We start from the raw sequence: 17,126 nt of genomic DNA on the forward strand, positions 1-17,126 counted from the left end.
TTGATCAAACCTTGCTATTAGTGGACGGGCCTCAAACCTACCTCTCCTCCGATCCGACTGCGCTGCTCCGCTTGCCCTGACTTTGTGGAAGCGGGAGGAGCTAAAGCTGGCGCCAGAGGTTTTTACAGACCTGGGTGACTTCTTTCAGTTCATCCACGAAACAGTTTAGTTTCACCTCTTTTTAATTTTGTTCCTTTTCAAGGGGGTTGGGGTTCTGTTGGGGCGTGTGATCTACGGCTGCACTCAAACTGTGGCTCTTCACGGTGGTGCCAAGCTCACCAAACAGCCTGTTTTTCAGGATCCTGGAAGACGAGCGCCTTCGGGGTGCAGCCCTGTAGACGTCCTGACTCCTCGCCAGTGTCACCGACTGAAACATCGCGGAAAATCGAAACATCAAGACAGCAGTATGCGCTGCTGTCAGAAGAAGCAACACCGCAGACTGCAACAGCGAAACAGCGAGCTGTTGGTCTCCCCTCTCGCGGCGGTAGGAGTGATACCTCTCTCTCTCTCCCTCCATCGCTAGTGAGAGAAAGAACCTTCCTGAGATGTCCAAGTGTTGGGATGGACAAACGTTTCTGATGGACTATAGATCATGCTCTCTTTGGGGGCTTTGCATGGCGGGTGGTGGGGAGGGGGGATGATGCTCTTGCTGGAGGAGGTGGGGGGAAGGTTGATGCTTTTGCTGGTGCGTGGGAGGGGGAGGGGGCTTTGGGGTTCTAACGTTTTCTGTCACTGTTTTTTTCTCTCTGTTTCGTGGATGTCTGTGGAGAGTAAGAATTTCAGGTTGTTCACTGTAGACATTTTCTCATATCAAGTTGAACCATTGCACCACTGAATATGCCCCGAACTCACTCCAACTTTGCCTCGAATATGCCTCGACCTCGCCCCAACTTTGCCTCAAATATGCCCCGACCTCACCCCAACTTTGCCTCGACCTTACACCCGCACACTTCAACCTTCCACTCCGCCTCGTGCTCGTTCGTCTCTCCATTGCAGTATTCTGTTTCCTTGGGCACCTCGCCATGTTCTGTACTGGACAGAATTAACAACCAAGCATTCTCAAACAGCGACGGCCGTTACGACAAAGTATCATGCTCCTCAATCACTCTCAAAGTACATCCGCACTCACTTCTACTGCACTGCCTCCCTTTAAAAAAACATCATCAACCCGGGCAGATTATCAGCAGCCTGCATACAGTACATTAAATAATCTAGTTACATACATGAGTTATAAAATTATCTGATTATTTACAGAGCGCTGTTGTAAATGTAACCAGGCACAAATATACTCAGCTTCTTAATCTTCTTGTCTACAAAACTCTTCACTACAAGCTGGATTTATCTCTGAAGTGTCTACTTCAAGCACTAGTGATTCTGTAAACCATCTCTTCATATACATTTGATCTGGCATTCTTCTTCATAATTATTGTATTAACATAATTATCTCCATAACTTTGAACACACTGTGCTCACTACACAGATTACATAAACCTTATTACAAACATCCAATACTTCTTATTAATAAAAACAAGAAATACAATTATACAAGGCATTTGGCACACTAACTATAAGGAACTCAATGATAATAATTTTCGCTTTGGCTCCTTGTAGCTCTCACCCTCTTCTTGCCTTTATTTCATTGTGTCTCCTCCTCCTTATCTAATCTCTAAATCCTTCTCTACCTTTTCAGCCTGTGGTACGAATCCACCTACCACTGCCCTCTCCATAACACCATGAGGCCATTCAGCCCATCGTGTCTGCTCCACTATTCTATCTTGGCTGATTTATTTTCTCAGGGAAGGTATCCTGGGCTCTGACTCCTCTGAAACACTCCACCTTCAGCCCGGCATCACAATGCTGGGTCCCACGGCTCACTGGCTTGCCCGAAGCTCGCTGTCCCGTTGCCCAGGTGATGAATGACACGGCCTTTCTTTTGACGGACAAGTGTTCTCAATCGGGAGGTCCCCCAGCAACACCACCAGAGGTGTATACAGGTGACACAGATCAGAATCAAAATCAGGTTTAATATCACTTACATATGTCGTGAAATTAGTTTTTTTTGTGATAGCAGTACACTGCAATACATGAAAAAGTACTATAATTTAAAATAAGTATTTTTAAAAATGCAAACAGAGAGCAAAATGGAGAGGTATAAACACACTGTTGAAAATCCAGAGCAATTCACACAAAATGCTGGAGGAACTCAGCAGGTCAGGCAGCATCTATGGAAATGAATAAAACAGTCAACAGTATGGGGCAAGATCCTTCTTCAAGACTATTTTTAAGTAGTGAGGTGGTGTTCGTGGGTTCAGAAATCTAATGGGAAGGTGATAAGGTGTTGCTGAGTGTACTTAATGTGGTACCCATGACTCGTTGGCAATGATCTCAGCTTTAATCCCTGAAGGGCCAGTAATGTTTACCCCCACCACAGAGGTATGAGTACATAATCTCAAACTGATCCAACAACTCCGCACTCTCAGAAGGTGGGTTGGAGGGAGTGTACACCATCTTTTGGACAAAGTAATAAGCTCCTGTTAGAAACTATGCATGCAGGCATCTACGGGCATTGAAGATATTAACTGAAATTCAGATCATCTTTAAAGGAACAAAAACTTTCAGAAGCAGAGTTCAATCTGAAGGAAACTCCTCGATTTGTAACTTTCACTGTAATGTCATTGAGCCATTCAGGTATGTGGCCGATGACAAAACTATTTTAGCCGTATTCAATACTCAACAATACGTTGAGCCCATGATAGATTCTACGAGAAGCTGGAATCCAGAAACTTGAAGCGACCCACCCTTTCCACTGCTCATGAGGAGGATCATGCTGCATGGTAGCGGAGTGGTTAGCGCAACACTTTGCAGTACCAGAGACCCGGGTTCAATTCCCACTGCTCCCTGTAAGAAGTTTGTACGTTCTCCTCGTGACCGTGTGTGTTTCCTCCGGGTGCTCCGGTTTCCTCCCACAGTCCAAAGACGTACTGGTTAATAGGTTAATTAGTCATTGTAAATTGTTCCATGATTAGGCTGGGATTAAATTGAGGGATTGCTGGGCATCACTGCTCAAGGTCTATTCTACGCTTTACAGTATGTCAACATCTCCTGTTCTCAATGTCTTTTTCATCATCTGACCTCTGTCATCAGCTTTGTCAGCACGCTCCTCTAAGTTTGCAGACTTCCCCCAGGTTCCGAGTACGGTTTTCTCTGTGGTCTCTGATCAGGAGTTTGTGTTAGTTTAAGACCAACCTTACGGTCTCCACCAGCTTAGGGGTCATGGGTCAGAGAAAGAGGCCTTTCGACCCACCGAATCCCGGATGACCATTGAGCACTGGTTCACCTACACTAACCCATTTTACTGTCTCCCCATTCTCATCGATCATTCCGGATTCCATCACTCACCCGCATATTAGAGACAATTTACAGTGCCCAGTTAACCCACCAACCCACACAACTCTGGGATGGGGGAGGACAGAGGACCACCCAGAGGACCCAGAGGAATCCGGTAAGGTCACAGGGAGAATAAACTCCACACAGACAGTACCACAGGTCAGGTTCGAACCCAGAACTCAGGAGCCGTGACACAGTGGCTCTACCAAATAAACTATGGTGCTGCCCCTTTGTTCACCTTTTACCTAAAGTGCTACTCTTCTTCTGAACCATCCTTCCTTCAACTGGACCACTATCCATCACTTCCTCATTATTAGATCCACACTGGGAATCCATGACATTCCTGACTTTCCTACGTATGTGCTGGATATTGGTGCCTTAGCTCTTAGTCATAGCCTGTGCACATCGTCTAGTGTCAGCTTAGTGATACTTCACCACAACCACAGTCAAGGGTTGTACCTATCTCTAACCTTGCCTCCTCCACAATAGGCACCTCCAAATTGTGCAAACCCTGTCCACAGCAATACCAATTGTGGAGTGACCACTGGACTCAGTACCAAACTAACTCTGCAGCATTTCATACCCAACTCTTCTCTAGGTCCTAGGAAACTCAAGATTCAGGAATACATCTTGACACACTTGAAGAAAATCCCAAGGGATAGAATTTATGTTCATTTGCAAAATCATGGGCTGATCAAGAGTGGTCAGCATAGTTTTGGGATAGGAAATCCTGTCTTGCTAATTTAATTGATGCTCTGAGAAGGTAACGAAGAAGGTTGATAAAGGCAGGGTGGGAGATGTTGTCTATGTGGACTTTAACAATGTCAGGCTTGGTAGGTTGGTCCAGAAGGTTAAGGCACACAGAATCTAAGGCAATGTGGGTAATCGGATCTAAAACTTCTTTTATTTCCTTTACTTCTTCTTTCAGATATGATTCTGCTACAATTGGAGTCTGTGATCCACAGCGCTTTTGGGCCGATTGAGTAATCTAGCACTTTGTTGTCTTCCAGGGATTTTGGTGAGGTTTCAAACCGAGTCTGGAGGCCAAGAAGCCTGGAGACCATGATCAAGTCTTTCCCACTGATCTCGCCAATTGAAGTGTCGAGGGAGATTGAAATCGGCGGGAATAAGAGCAGAAGACGAGCGGATGTACAGTTCCATTTGCATGTGAGTGACTAGTCTCTATCTCGCTCTCATTCGCTGCTGACAGAGGAAGATGTCTGCATGTGAATGGTCTCTCTCTCTCCCACTCACTCACTGCTTCCTGACGCAGGTGCCGGAGTCTTGGGTCTTGGGCGAGGGTTGATTGATGCAGTTTGTGGAATGGATTTGGCAGTTCATGTAGCGATGCGTTTACAGTTTCCTGTTGCTGCTTTTCCCTGCTATTTCGTTCAATGTTGATCGGGAGGACTGGCTCTGCAGCCTGTGGTTTGCGAACAGCACAGCACTTGACTGGACAGAATTAAGCTGAAGTTGGACATTCCTGGACTGTTTCATTGGACTTTATGGTTGATGCTTTATATTCTGTGTGTTTCACTCGTTTTTTTTTTACCATTTTCACAATTCTTTCTTTTTTTTCTTTCACGTTGGGGTTAGTGTTTTTCCTTATGTGGGTTTCATGATTTGCTTAGTTTCATTGCTGTCTGAAGGAGGACAAATCTCAGGGTTGCATACTGCACACATACTTTGATGATAAAGGTACTTTTAATCTTTGAATCTTTGAACTGGCCTGATGATAGGAGGCAAAGGATGATGGTGGAAGGGTGTTTCTTTGGAAGACAGCTGCCAATGGTGTACCATAGGGCAAAGAGTTGGGACTGTTGTCGTTTGTGATTTATATTGAAGACCTGGATGCATATGCCAGAGATGTGATTATGAAGTTTATAAACAGCATGAAAGTTGGTGGTGTTGTTGGAGTGTGAGGAAGGTTTCTAAGACCACAGCAGGATGTGGGTCAGATGAAAAGCCAGGATGAACTTTGAGAGATGGAAGTTAATCCCGACAAGTTCAAGGTGATGCATTTTGGGAATTCTGATAGGAGTGGGATGTATACAGTAAATAGCCGGGTGGTCAGTAAATATTGACAAACAGGGAGACCTAGGAGTTCAAGTCCATTTTTTCCTGAAAGTGCAGACACAGTTGTGTAGGATGATGTAAAAGGAATATCCTATTTCTGCCTTCATAGGTTGTGGTACGAAATATAGATGTAAGGAAATTACACTCAGTAAGCCACTTTATTAGGTACACCTGTACAGGGGCTCATTAACGCAAATGTCTAATCAGCCAATCATGAGGCAGCAACTCAACGCATAAAAACATGCAGACACGGTCAAGGGGTTCAGTTATTGTTCAGTCCAAACATCAGAATGAGGAATAAATGTGATCTAAGTGATTTTTAAAATGGTGATTGTTGGTGCCAGACGGGGAGGTTTGAGTATTGCAGAAACTGCTGATCTTCTGGGATTTTCACGCACAACAGTCTCTGGAGCATACAAAGAATGGTTCAAGACCGGGAAACAAAATCATACAGTGAGAGGCAGTCCTTTGGGCAAAAACACCTTGTTAATGAGAGAAGTCTGAGGAGAATGGCCAACTAGTTCAAACTGACTTGATCCTGTGCGGTGGCCCTTCCAAACCAAACAGTGATGCATCCAGTTAAAATGCTCTCCATGATACATCTGTAGATACTTACGAGTGTCTTTGGTGACATACCAAACCTCTGCAAACTCCTAATGAAATATAGTCACTGTCGTGCTTTCTTTGTAATTGCATCAATATGGTGGGCCCAGAATAGATCCTCAGAGATGTTAACACCCAGGAACTAGAAACTGCTCACCCTTTCCAGTTCTGATCTCCCAATGAAGACTGGTGTGTGTTCCCTTGACTTCCCCTTCCTGAAGTCCACAATCAGTTCCTTGGTCTTACTAATGACTTTAGATTGCCAGAAGCAGATAAACTTAAGAGAGCTATAGATGCGATAGATGATCAGAACATTTTTTCCCATGGCAGAGGTATCAAAAACTAGAAGGCAGAAGTTTTTGGTGAGAGGAAAGAGTTTTAAGCGGATTTGTAGGGGAAGTTACTGCACAAGAGTGATGGGTATCTGAATCGCTGTATAAAACCTGTAAATCCGTAACTTCCCCGCGGGTCCACAACATCTAGTGTGGAAGACCCATAACCAACAAATGCCTGGAATCATTCCTCGTCTACCCATATATTCACTTATTTCTCTCTGGTTAGTGACTTAACTCACAGAGTGGCCTGAACAGTTTTCTCTGTTCCACAGAACTCTTCTGACCCTGGACAGTCCATTTGAACTCAGGAGCATTGTCTTCCTCTACAACCAACAGCATTGTTGGAAGCTCAGCGCACACCACCTGCTGTCTCGGTGTTTCCATCTCCTGCGACACTTCAGTCGACAACATCATCGAGGAGCCAGGTCGTTACGGGGCTGCATCAGGCGGGCACACATCTGCCAGGCTGCACGGCGAGTCCAAGGACAAAAACCCACCGCTCGGTGAGAACCATAGTTCGAGCTGCAGCTGTAGATCACGGACTCCGAAAGGACATGATGATGATGATTAACTAACAAGTAGTTAACAGCAAACAACTTACTCTACTGTAAGGAAGGGAAAGAACGAACAGAGAAAGACATGGAACAAAACCATGGCTGGCTTGTACTAAAAATTAGCTCAGACTAGACAGGTAGAGAACATCCATTGCATTGATAGGAAGTTCCCTATGAAAAATACGGAGCTAGCTGTACTACAATTAGTGAAAATTCACTGCTCAGTTCCACCCTCTTTTCCCGCAATGGGTGGTGAGAGCGTGGAACAAACTGGCATCAGAAGTGGTGGCTGTGAGTTTGAGTTCAACGTTTAACAAAAAATTGGATAGGTACATAGATGGGAGGGCATGGCACGTCTTGGCATGGTCTGAATGTGTGCCGATAGGACTAGGCAGAATGATAGTCTAGCGTGGATTAGAGGGCCAAAAGGCCTGTTTCTGTGCCATAGTGGGTGCTATCTCTGACAGGTGATTATATAAAAATGCAAAAAAAGCAAGTTCAACTACAAGAAAATAACAGCTTTAGACTCTAATCCAACACCTCTGTAATGTCAACCCCATGCCATCCAGGGCATTTAGATAGACCGTATATGAAGGGGCACATTAGATGCACAATCTCAGACACACATACATACATGCATAGTGCAGGGCTCATTACAAAGAAACTTCCTCATTTTCATGTTTTGCAAGGATTTGTCATTCCACTCATCCTCTAATGAGGGTGCGAACACTCTGACCAATCTAATCACAGAGCCAAGGCCACTGTTCTCCTTGTATATGTCTGGAGCACATTTAAAAACCAAATTGGATTTTTTGATGTCTTTGTATGAGCTTTCTTCAGCGATGTCTTTGTATTGAGGGAGAAGAGTGGTGTTGAGGGGCCGCCTACAGGGAGAGGGTAATATCTGGTTAGTCACGTCCTTTAATATTGGCAAATCAGAGAGCCCCGTTGCTGCGTCTCCTTGTCCGGGTCCGTGCTTTCTGTCCAAATTGTATTTCATTCACTATCACTGTGAACATGACAAAGGTGGGGTGTTTCAGGATTGTTTTGCAGAGGGTGCAGAGTAGATTTGTTCAGCTCTTGCCAGGGGTGGACTGTCCCAGTCATGGGAAGAAACTGGAGGGACGGTGTTTTTATTTGGAGCAGAGAAGCCCGGGGTTGGTGAAGTGAGAAGATATGTACAAGGTTCCACAAAGTGATAAAGGGCAGAGTAAATTCCTCCCCGTAGCAGAGGATGGAGGTGAGGACTAAGAGGTTTCAAGTGAAATAAGAAAAAAAATCTTTTTTTCACCCAAATGGTGGCTGGAACGTGGAATACATTATCCGAGATGGTGATGGAGGTAACGACTTTCATTATATTTAAAAGGTTTCTGGACGAGCACTTGAATCACCAAGACAGAGAGGCTGGAAGATGGGATTAGTCAGATGGGTGCTTGGATAGTGTGGGCTTTATGACTCCATGACCCTATGAGGTTCAAGGTCCAGAGTTCAAAGTAAGTTTATTATCAAACTACATATCTGTCACCATATACAACCCTGAGATTCATTTTCTTGACAGCGTCCTCACTAAATCCCAAATTGGATAATAACCATAATAGAATCAATGAAGAGACCTCATGTGCCACTTAGCCACTAAGGGTTCAGACGGCGAATCAACAAAAGACCACACCAGCTTGGGTGTTCAACCAGTGGGCAGAGGAAAACAAACTGCAAATACAAAAACAAAGAGAAAAAGAATAATACTAAATAAGCAATAAATATCGAGAGCTTGAGACGGCAAGTTCTGGAAAGTGAGTCCATAGGCTGTGGGAACATTTCGATGGGGCAAGTAAAGTTGTGTGAAGTTATCCCCTTTGGTTCAAGCGCCTGATGATTGTGGGGCAATATTTTTCCTGAACCCTGGACCCTGCTGTGGGACCTGAGGCTGCTGTACATTCTGTAGGATTGGAAAGGGTTCCTCATCACCATGGAGCAAGTTAAGTTGGGGGAAGGTCTGGAGAGGCCCCAGTGGAGTATCTGTTAAGGATTACTGGCAGTCACATTTTCCTTTCTGGACATGACAGCAACTATACAGACACAGTTTTAGATGAACATCAACGATTTAGATGAAGGCATTGAGAATAACATCAGCAAGTTTGCTGATGATACTAAGCTGGGTGGCAGTGTGACATGTGATGAGGATGTTAGGAGAATTCAGGGTAACTTGGATAGGCTGAGTGAATGGGCAGATACTTGGCAGATGACGTTTAATGTGAATAAGTGTGAGGTTATCCACTTTGGGAGTAAGAACAGGAAGGCAGATTATTATCTGAACGGTGTAGATTTGGGTAAGGGAGAAATGCAAAGAGATCCAGGAGTCCTTGTTCATCAGTCACTGAAGGTGAATGAGCAAGTGCAGCAGGCAGTGAAGAAGGCTAATAGAATGTTGGCCTTTATTACAAAGGGAATTGAGTACAAGAGCAAGGAAATCCTTTTGCATTTGTACAGGGCCCTGGTGAGACCACACCTGGAGTATTGTGTACAGTTTTGGTCTCCAGGGTTAAGGAAGGACATCCTGGCTATAGAGGAAGTGCAGCGTAGATTCACAAGGTTAATTCCTGGGATGTCCGGACTGTCTTACGATGAGAGGTTAGAGAGACTGGGCTTGTACATGCTGGAATTAAGGAGATTGAGAGGGGATCTGATTGCAACATATAAGATTATTAAGGGATTGGACAAGATAGAGGCAGGAAATATGTTCCAGATGCTGGGAGAGTCCAGTACCAGGGGGCATGGTTTGAGAATAAAGGGTAGGTCATTTAGGACAGAGTTAAGGAAAAACTTCTTCTCCCAGAGAGTTGTGGGGGTCTGGAAGGCAGTGGAGGCCAATTCTCTGGATGCTTTCAAGAAGGAGCTAGATAGGTATCTAATGGATAGGGGAATCAAGGGATATGGGGACAAGGCAGGAACCAGGTATTGATAGTAGATGATCAGCCATGATCTCAGAATGGCGGTGCAGGCTCGAAGGGCCAAATGGTCTACTTCTGCACCTATTGTCTATGGTACTCGACAGCACCAAGTGTCAATGAGTTGAATACTGAAAAGGAACTCAGCGGGTCAGGCAGCATCTGTGGAGGGAAACGGACAGTCGACATTTGAGGATGAGACGCCTGATCTGGACTGATTACTTCCTTGTGGATATCCAGCCCGAGTTCTACACCACCTGATGTGTCAGGTCTGACTCAGCTGCAGTGTTTCAAGCCACCTCTCCTTTTAATGTCACAGTGTACGGTCCCTCTAACTAGATGCACGATGGAGCTAATTAGAAGCTTGTTACGGTCGCTAAGGGATATATGCAAATTGCAAAGAGTTTCCACTTCCAGTTACAATAAACCCTCTAAAACTACTGGTTCTTTTATTCCACACTGCCGCAACTGTGAAACACGATAGACTTTCCTCTACCTGAGACCAGTGGAGAGTCAGAAGGGCATCCGGAGAGTGGTTGATGTGCAAGGTAGGTATTTAAACAGCGGGAGAATGCCTTGTATTTACTTTACTCCCCTCCAGTCACAAGGTACACAGACATAAACGGAAATAGTCTGACTGCTTCCCCAGTTGCTTTTGCCACTTGCCTTTTTTCCATCAGTCCATTAGCAGGAGCTAGCTGTTATCGGCTCTCCTCCCAGCTTGCTGAGTTGTGCACCATCGCACCCCGAGATCCATAATGGTTTATGTCCGCCCCTTAATATCGCCCAGCAATAGGTGAATATATTAAGTAAGCAATTTAATGTGTAGATTCAGGATTCCAAATAGTTGGGTGTTCAGTGAGCTCGTTCCCTGCAAGAATCTAAAATCTATGTAGTGTGCTTGGGGACTTTCTTTGAATACATTTAATTGAATATCTATGTTATATATCATTAATTCAGGTTTGGTCACATCCAATAGCATGTCTCAACAAGCCCTGACAGGTACCTGATTAACATTCTCTCTCCCCGAATGGAAATTCCCCAGCGGAAACAATATCAAATCTCAGCTATTTCTGAGACTCTTTGACAGTAACAGCGGCATCCAAAACATTGCTAATGTAGGGCAGCCCAAAAATATACAAGCAGCTTTCTGCTCCTTGCAGTTCTGCCCCTCAGCATTAATTACCTCTAATAGGACTGCGTAGTTTATTAACCCCTTCGCTTTAGGGTCATACGACAGTTGGTTACTGAATGAAGCCTCGTAGCCGATATAAAATGCACCAAGTCCCAAGGTGTGGGATTAGCCACTGACAATTTACTTTTTATGATATTTTCCTTTTCTCATTGACTTTTCACTAACAGTTAGGAGAAATGTTAGTGTTAGAACTGGAACAGCTACTTCAGTTAATGTAAGATCTACATTAATATTGTGCTTTTAACAAGCACAATGTCTTTATTTACAGGCAGTATCTCTCAATCTACCTCGTTATAGCTCTGTAGCTTGTCATCTGCCAGCCCTGCACACCCTCTGTAACTGTAACACTATATTCCACATTCTGGTTTTGAGTTTTCCCTTGACCAATACACACACTGTGCTGGAGGAGCTCAGCAGGTCAGGCAGCACCTATGGATGGGAATAAACGGTCGACTCTTTCGGCCGAGACCCTGTATCAGTCCTCCAGCACGTTGGGTGTACTGCTCTAGATTTCCAGCGTCTGCAGTAGCTCTCACGTCTATAATTTTCCCTTCTACTGCCCAGATGTAGTGATGTGATAAAATGATCTCCAGCATTCCTGAACTCAAATATTCTGGACTGGATGCTTCGATTTCCCACAGGGGACATCCTGCAGTGACTCGAGGTGGGTACTGTTTGAGGGTATTGCATTACTGGTGGTTATTGCCCTCGGTCCTCTTCAGTGAAGCTAGTTAAGTGTGCTGAGTGGTGTTGGTTGAGGGTTAGGTATTGGCTGCAACAGCACAGGAAATGCCCTGCTCTTCAAAGGTCATGTGGTGTTTTCTGGCCAATCAGGAGGTAGGTGGGGAGTTGGTCTACTCTCACTTCCAATTGCATTCCATCTTTAACGTACAGATTTTGTATTCTCTGAAGAAGGATTTGACCCACCTTCCCCTGGCTCAGAGACAAGAGAGCTGCAAAAGAGAGGAACCATGTCCTCTTGAGCACTCTGCAGGAGCAATGATAACCCAGAACAAAGGCCTTCTGTGAATAACCTTCCCTTCTATCACCCATCCCCTCCCTTTCCCTTCCCTCTCTCTCTCTCACCCTCTTTTCCTATGAAACCTAACTCTATCACATCTTTTCTCTCCCTCCCTTGGGGCGCGTAACTATAAGCTTATCTCACTGGCAGTGGCCTGCTGTGTGTTGAAAATGAGAAATCCTCCTTGCACTCAGTCAGATCGCGAGCAAATTAATTAATCTCTCACTGCTGCTGTGTTGATGTCACATCAGCCCCTGGGGCTGGTGAGTCCCACAACAAAAAAAAACAGCACTATTTTTGCAAAGGTATTTTGTACTTCCAAAAGCAGACAAAGAAAGGAATATGATTAGCACGACTGTACCGAGGAAGGCTTTCCTCTTGGTTAAAGAAAATGTAAATTTTGTGGTGATGTCTAGACAAAAGAAAAGCAACATTCTGAATATTTTAGTGACTTAGACAGAGAGTAAAGATATTATGCCACCTAATACTGCCCATGTTAGTTGTAGCATGACGTTAGGTACAAATTTTCTAACCCCATCAAATATTGAGCAGAAAATGATTCAACACAGACTAAATCTCCCTCTCTTTGTCCCATCGAACTCTCCTAGGAGAGATATGGCACAAGTAAAGCTCCCTCTAAGCTGTCCCATTAAGCTTCTACGGTGAGCACAACATGGTCAAGATTGAGATTAAACCTTCCCTATGGTGTTTCAGTTAGCATTCAAGGATCAGTTCCGGAGGATTTTCCCTCTTCACTGACCTATCAAGGACTTGCATGTACCTCCAATTGAACTCTGTCTTTTTGTGTGTTTTCCCCTATCTGTCAGTCTGTGGTTTTGTATTGCCATGTGCCCCTGTCCCCACTCCTGCTCTACTCCGGCCCCTGTATCACTGAGTACTCCGCCTCTCACCTGTTTCTCATTATTTCCTGTATTGCTGCCACCTGTGTCTCATTGTGCTCCACCTATCATCTGCCTCTCTGTTTATTGCTCAGTGTATTTCAGTCCTGTGTTTTCAGCTGTTTGTTGCCAGATTGTGCCAGTGAATTTTCCCAAGCCTTTCCAGCATTCGTATCTGTACTCTGTCCGTCTGAATATCGACTCTGCCTGATTCCCGATTCTGGTTTTTGGATTTCTCTGGATGTTTTGATCTCTGCCTGAACTTTGACACTGACTTTGTTGCATCTTTGGATTTGCTACTCAGTAAATATCACAGTGCGCACAGTACTTGGTCTGTGATTGGGTCCCTGCTTCAGTGCCGTGACATTATCTTTCACTGTTAACCTACTCAGAAATTCCCAAATTCTTCACAGTTAATTCTGATGCACAGTCCTTCTTGTTAAGCATGGAAAACTCCATCCAGGATGCACACAATTCCTACATGGCTTAGATTTCTGTTCTTCTATCAATACTAGATCAAAATCCTGACACTGCCTGCCCCTTAACTATTCCACAAGATCACCATCTTCATTCTGACTTCAACTGTTAACTCAGTAGATACTTTCCCTCTGCAAGATTTCATAAACTGAGTCATCTAGTCTTGATGAGATAACTCCAAAAACATCCTGGTTCTGGGTTGTCATTACTGTACTTCTGCAGACTGCCAAATATGCAACGAGAGCCCTGGAAGTGGCTACACAGACTGAAATCAGATGAGAGGTTTCAACACGAAACATGAAGTGTCCATTTCCCTCCACAGATGCTGCCTGATCTACTGAGTTCTTCCATCAGTTTATTGCTTCAGAATGTGTCTGCAGTCTCTTGCGTCTCCATTACATTGTCATCTGTAAACTAGGTACCTTCACTCCCAGAAAATGGAAATGAAAATATTTGTGGGTGTATAGGAAAGGATCAGAGAAAGAGAGTGTTTGGACAACTCTTTCTAAAATCTGACTTGGGCCAAAATCCTCAACTAAAGGAACAAAACATCATGAATTAAACAGTCGTTCTGTAGGAGGTGATAATACTAATGAAGATGATACGTGTTGATTGCTGACAGAATAATTAATTATTAACTGCCTCAAACATCCTTTCCATTTTTAATGTTGCTCTTGTTTTATAATTAAAACACAATGACATTTTGGTTCAACAAACAGACTAGACCTGATCTGTAAGTTTCTGATGCAGGGAAGTCCAAAATCACTGTCTGATGACAGTGCCGACATTGATGGCAGAAGACTTCCAAACAGTAAGGAGAGTAGACCAACTTTCCAGTGACAAGCACCTCCACCAAAGACCTGATGCTAAGTTAGACATAGGAGCAGAATTAGGCAATTCGGCCCATTGACTGCTCTTCCAGTCCATTATGGCTGATTTACTATCCCTCTGAACTCCAACCTCCAACCTTCTCCCTTTAACCTTTGATGCCCTTACTGATCAAGAAGCTATCACCCTCTACTTTAAGTATACCCATTGACTTCACCTCTACAGCAGTCTTTGGCAATGACTTCTACTGATTCACCACCCTTTGGCTACAGAAGTTCCTGCTCATCTTTGTTCTATGCGACATATTCTGAGGCAGTGCCTTCTGGTCCTAGACTCCATCAGTAAAGGAATACGTACACAACGCTGGAAGAACTCAGCAGGTCAGGCAGCATCCGTGAGAAAAGAGTAGCCAACGTTTAGGGCTGAGACCCTTCATCAGGAATGGAGGGGAAGAGAGGGCCGAAGCCCAGTAATAGAGATAGGGGAGGGGGTAGGACCTAGAGGCGCCAGGTGGAAAACCAATCAGAGGAAAGATAAAGGGGGGAGAGGGAGGGGATAAGCATGAAAGAACTGTAGAGATAAAGAAGCAGAAAGTTGAAAGGGGAGAGGGGCAGAGAGGGACCTGGGATAAGGGAAGGGGGAGGGGGAGGGAATTACCAGAAATTGTAGAATTCAATGTTCATACCACCAGTCTGGAGGCTACCCAGATGATATATGAGGTGCTGCTCCTCCAACCTGAGTTTGGCCTCATCATGGCAGTAGAGGAGGCCATGTATGGACATATCTAGATGGGAATGAGATGCAGCGTTGAAATGGGTGGCAACCGGGAGATCCTGTCTATTGTGACGGACGGAGCGTAGGTGCTCGATGAAGCGGTCCCCCAATCTGCGTCGGGTCTCGCCGATGTAGAGGAGGCCGCACCGGGAGCACCGGATGCAATAGACGACTCCAGCAGACTACCAGGTGAAGTGTTGCCTCACCTGGAAGGACTGTCTGGGGCCCGGAATGGTGGTAAGGGGGGGAGGTGTGGGGACAGGTGTAGCATTTGCATCCTCTCCACTTTCACACTATCAAGGCCTTTCAATATTCATAGATTTCAGTGAGACCGCACCCCCTTCCCCATTCTTTTGTCATCTCTTATTTTTTGCCACCATCCTTTCTTAAAGAATGGAATGACATTTGTAATTTTCCAGTCCTCTTGAAACATTTCAGAACCTATTGATCCTTGAAAGATTACTACTAATGCCTCCACAATCTCTTCAGCTACCTCTTTCTGTACCCTGGGGTGTGGTCCATCTGGTCTTGGTGACTTATCCACCTTCAGACCTTTCAACTTCCCAAGAATCTTTTCCCTAGTCATAGCAACTCCACTTACTTCTGCCTCCTGACACTCTACAAAACCTGGCATGTTGCTGGTGTCTTCCACAGTAAAGTCTAATACAAAATACTTGCAACACACACAAAATGCTGGTGGAACGCAGAGGCCAGGCAGCATCTATAGGGAGAAGCACTGTTGACGTTTCGGGCATTTGCAGATTTCCTTGTGTTTGCTACAAAGTACTTACTCCGTTTGTCTGTCTACCATTTTTTTGTCCTCCCTTTCTACCTCACCAGGGTAATTTCCCAGTGGTCCAATGACCATTCTTGCCTCTCTTTTACTCTTTATATATCTGTAAAAAAAAAACTTCTGGTGTCCTCTTTCACATTATTGTCTAGTTTGCCTACATATTTCATATTTTCTCTCATTGCTTTTTTTAGCTGCCTTCTCTTGGTTTTTAAAAGTTTCCCAAATTCTCGAGCTTCCCATTAGTCTTTGTTATATTATATGCCCTCTCTTTTGCTTCTACGCTTTATTTGATTTCCCTTTATCAGCTGCAGTAGCCTCATGGCTAAAGGGTTAAAATGCCCCTTCTTCTTTGGAATGAATCAATCTTATGTCTTCTGAATTATCTTCAGCTGTTGTTTCTCTACCATCACTCTCAATAGTGTCCCCTTCCAATCAACTTTGGTCAGCAAATCTCTCAAGCCTCTGGAATTACTTTTACTCAGCTGTGATACTGATACTCCCTCTCAAACTGCAGAGTGAATTTTATCATATTATGATCACTGCCTCCTTAGGGTTTCTTTACCTTAAGCTCCCTAATCAAATCTGGTTCATTACCAGAATTGCTTTTTAAAAGTGATCCCGAAGGTATTCTACAAATTCATTCCCTCAGTCTGATTTTCCCATTCTGTCTGCATAGTGAAATCCCCCAAAATGTGGTAAATTGCCATTTTTGCATGCCTTTTCTATCTCCCATTGTAATTTGTAGCCTAAATCCTGGCTACTGTTTGGAGGTCTGTATGTACAGTAACTCCCATCAAGGTCTTTTTACCCTTGAAGTTTTTCACTTCTACCCACAAGGATTCAATATCTTCCGATCCTATGTCACCTGTTTCCAAGGATTTGATTTGATTTTTTACCAATAGAGCTAACCCACTCCTCTGCCTACCAACCTGTCCTTTCAATAGAAACATAGAAAACAGGTGCAGGAGTAGGCCCTTCGGCCCTTCGAGCCTGCACCGCCATTCAGTATGATCATGGCTGATCATCCAACTCAGAACCCTGTACCTGCTTTCTCTCCATACCCCCTGATCCCTTTAGCCACAAGGGCCATATCTAACTTCCTCTTAAATATAGCCAATGAACCGGCCTCAACTGTTTCCTGTCACAAAGAATTCCACAGATTCACCACTCTCTGTGTGAAGAAGTTTCTCCTCATCTTGGTCCTAAAAGGTTTCCCCTTTATCCTTAAACTGTGACCCC

This window comes from Hemitrygon akajei, chromosome 16 (assembly GCF_048418815.1).
Source record: "Hemitrygon akajei chromosome 16, sHemAka1.3, whole genome shotgun sequence".
In the NCBI taxonomy this organism is placed as follows: domain Eukaryota; kingdom Metazoa; phylum Chordata; class Chondrichthyes; order Myliobatiformes; family Dasyatidae; genus Hemitrygon; species Hemitrygon akajei.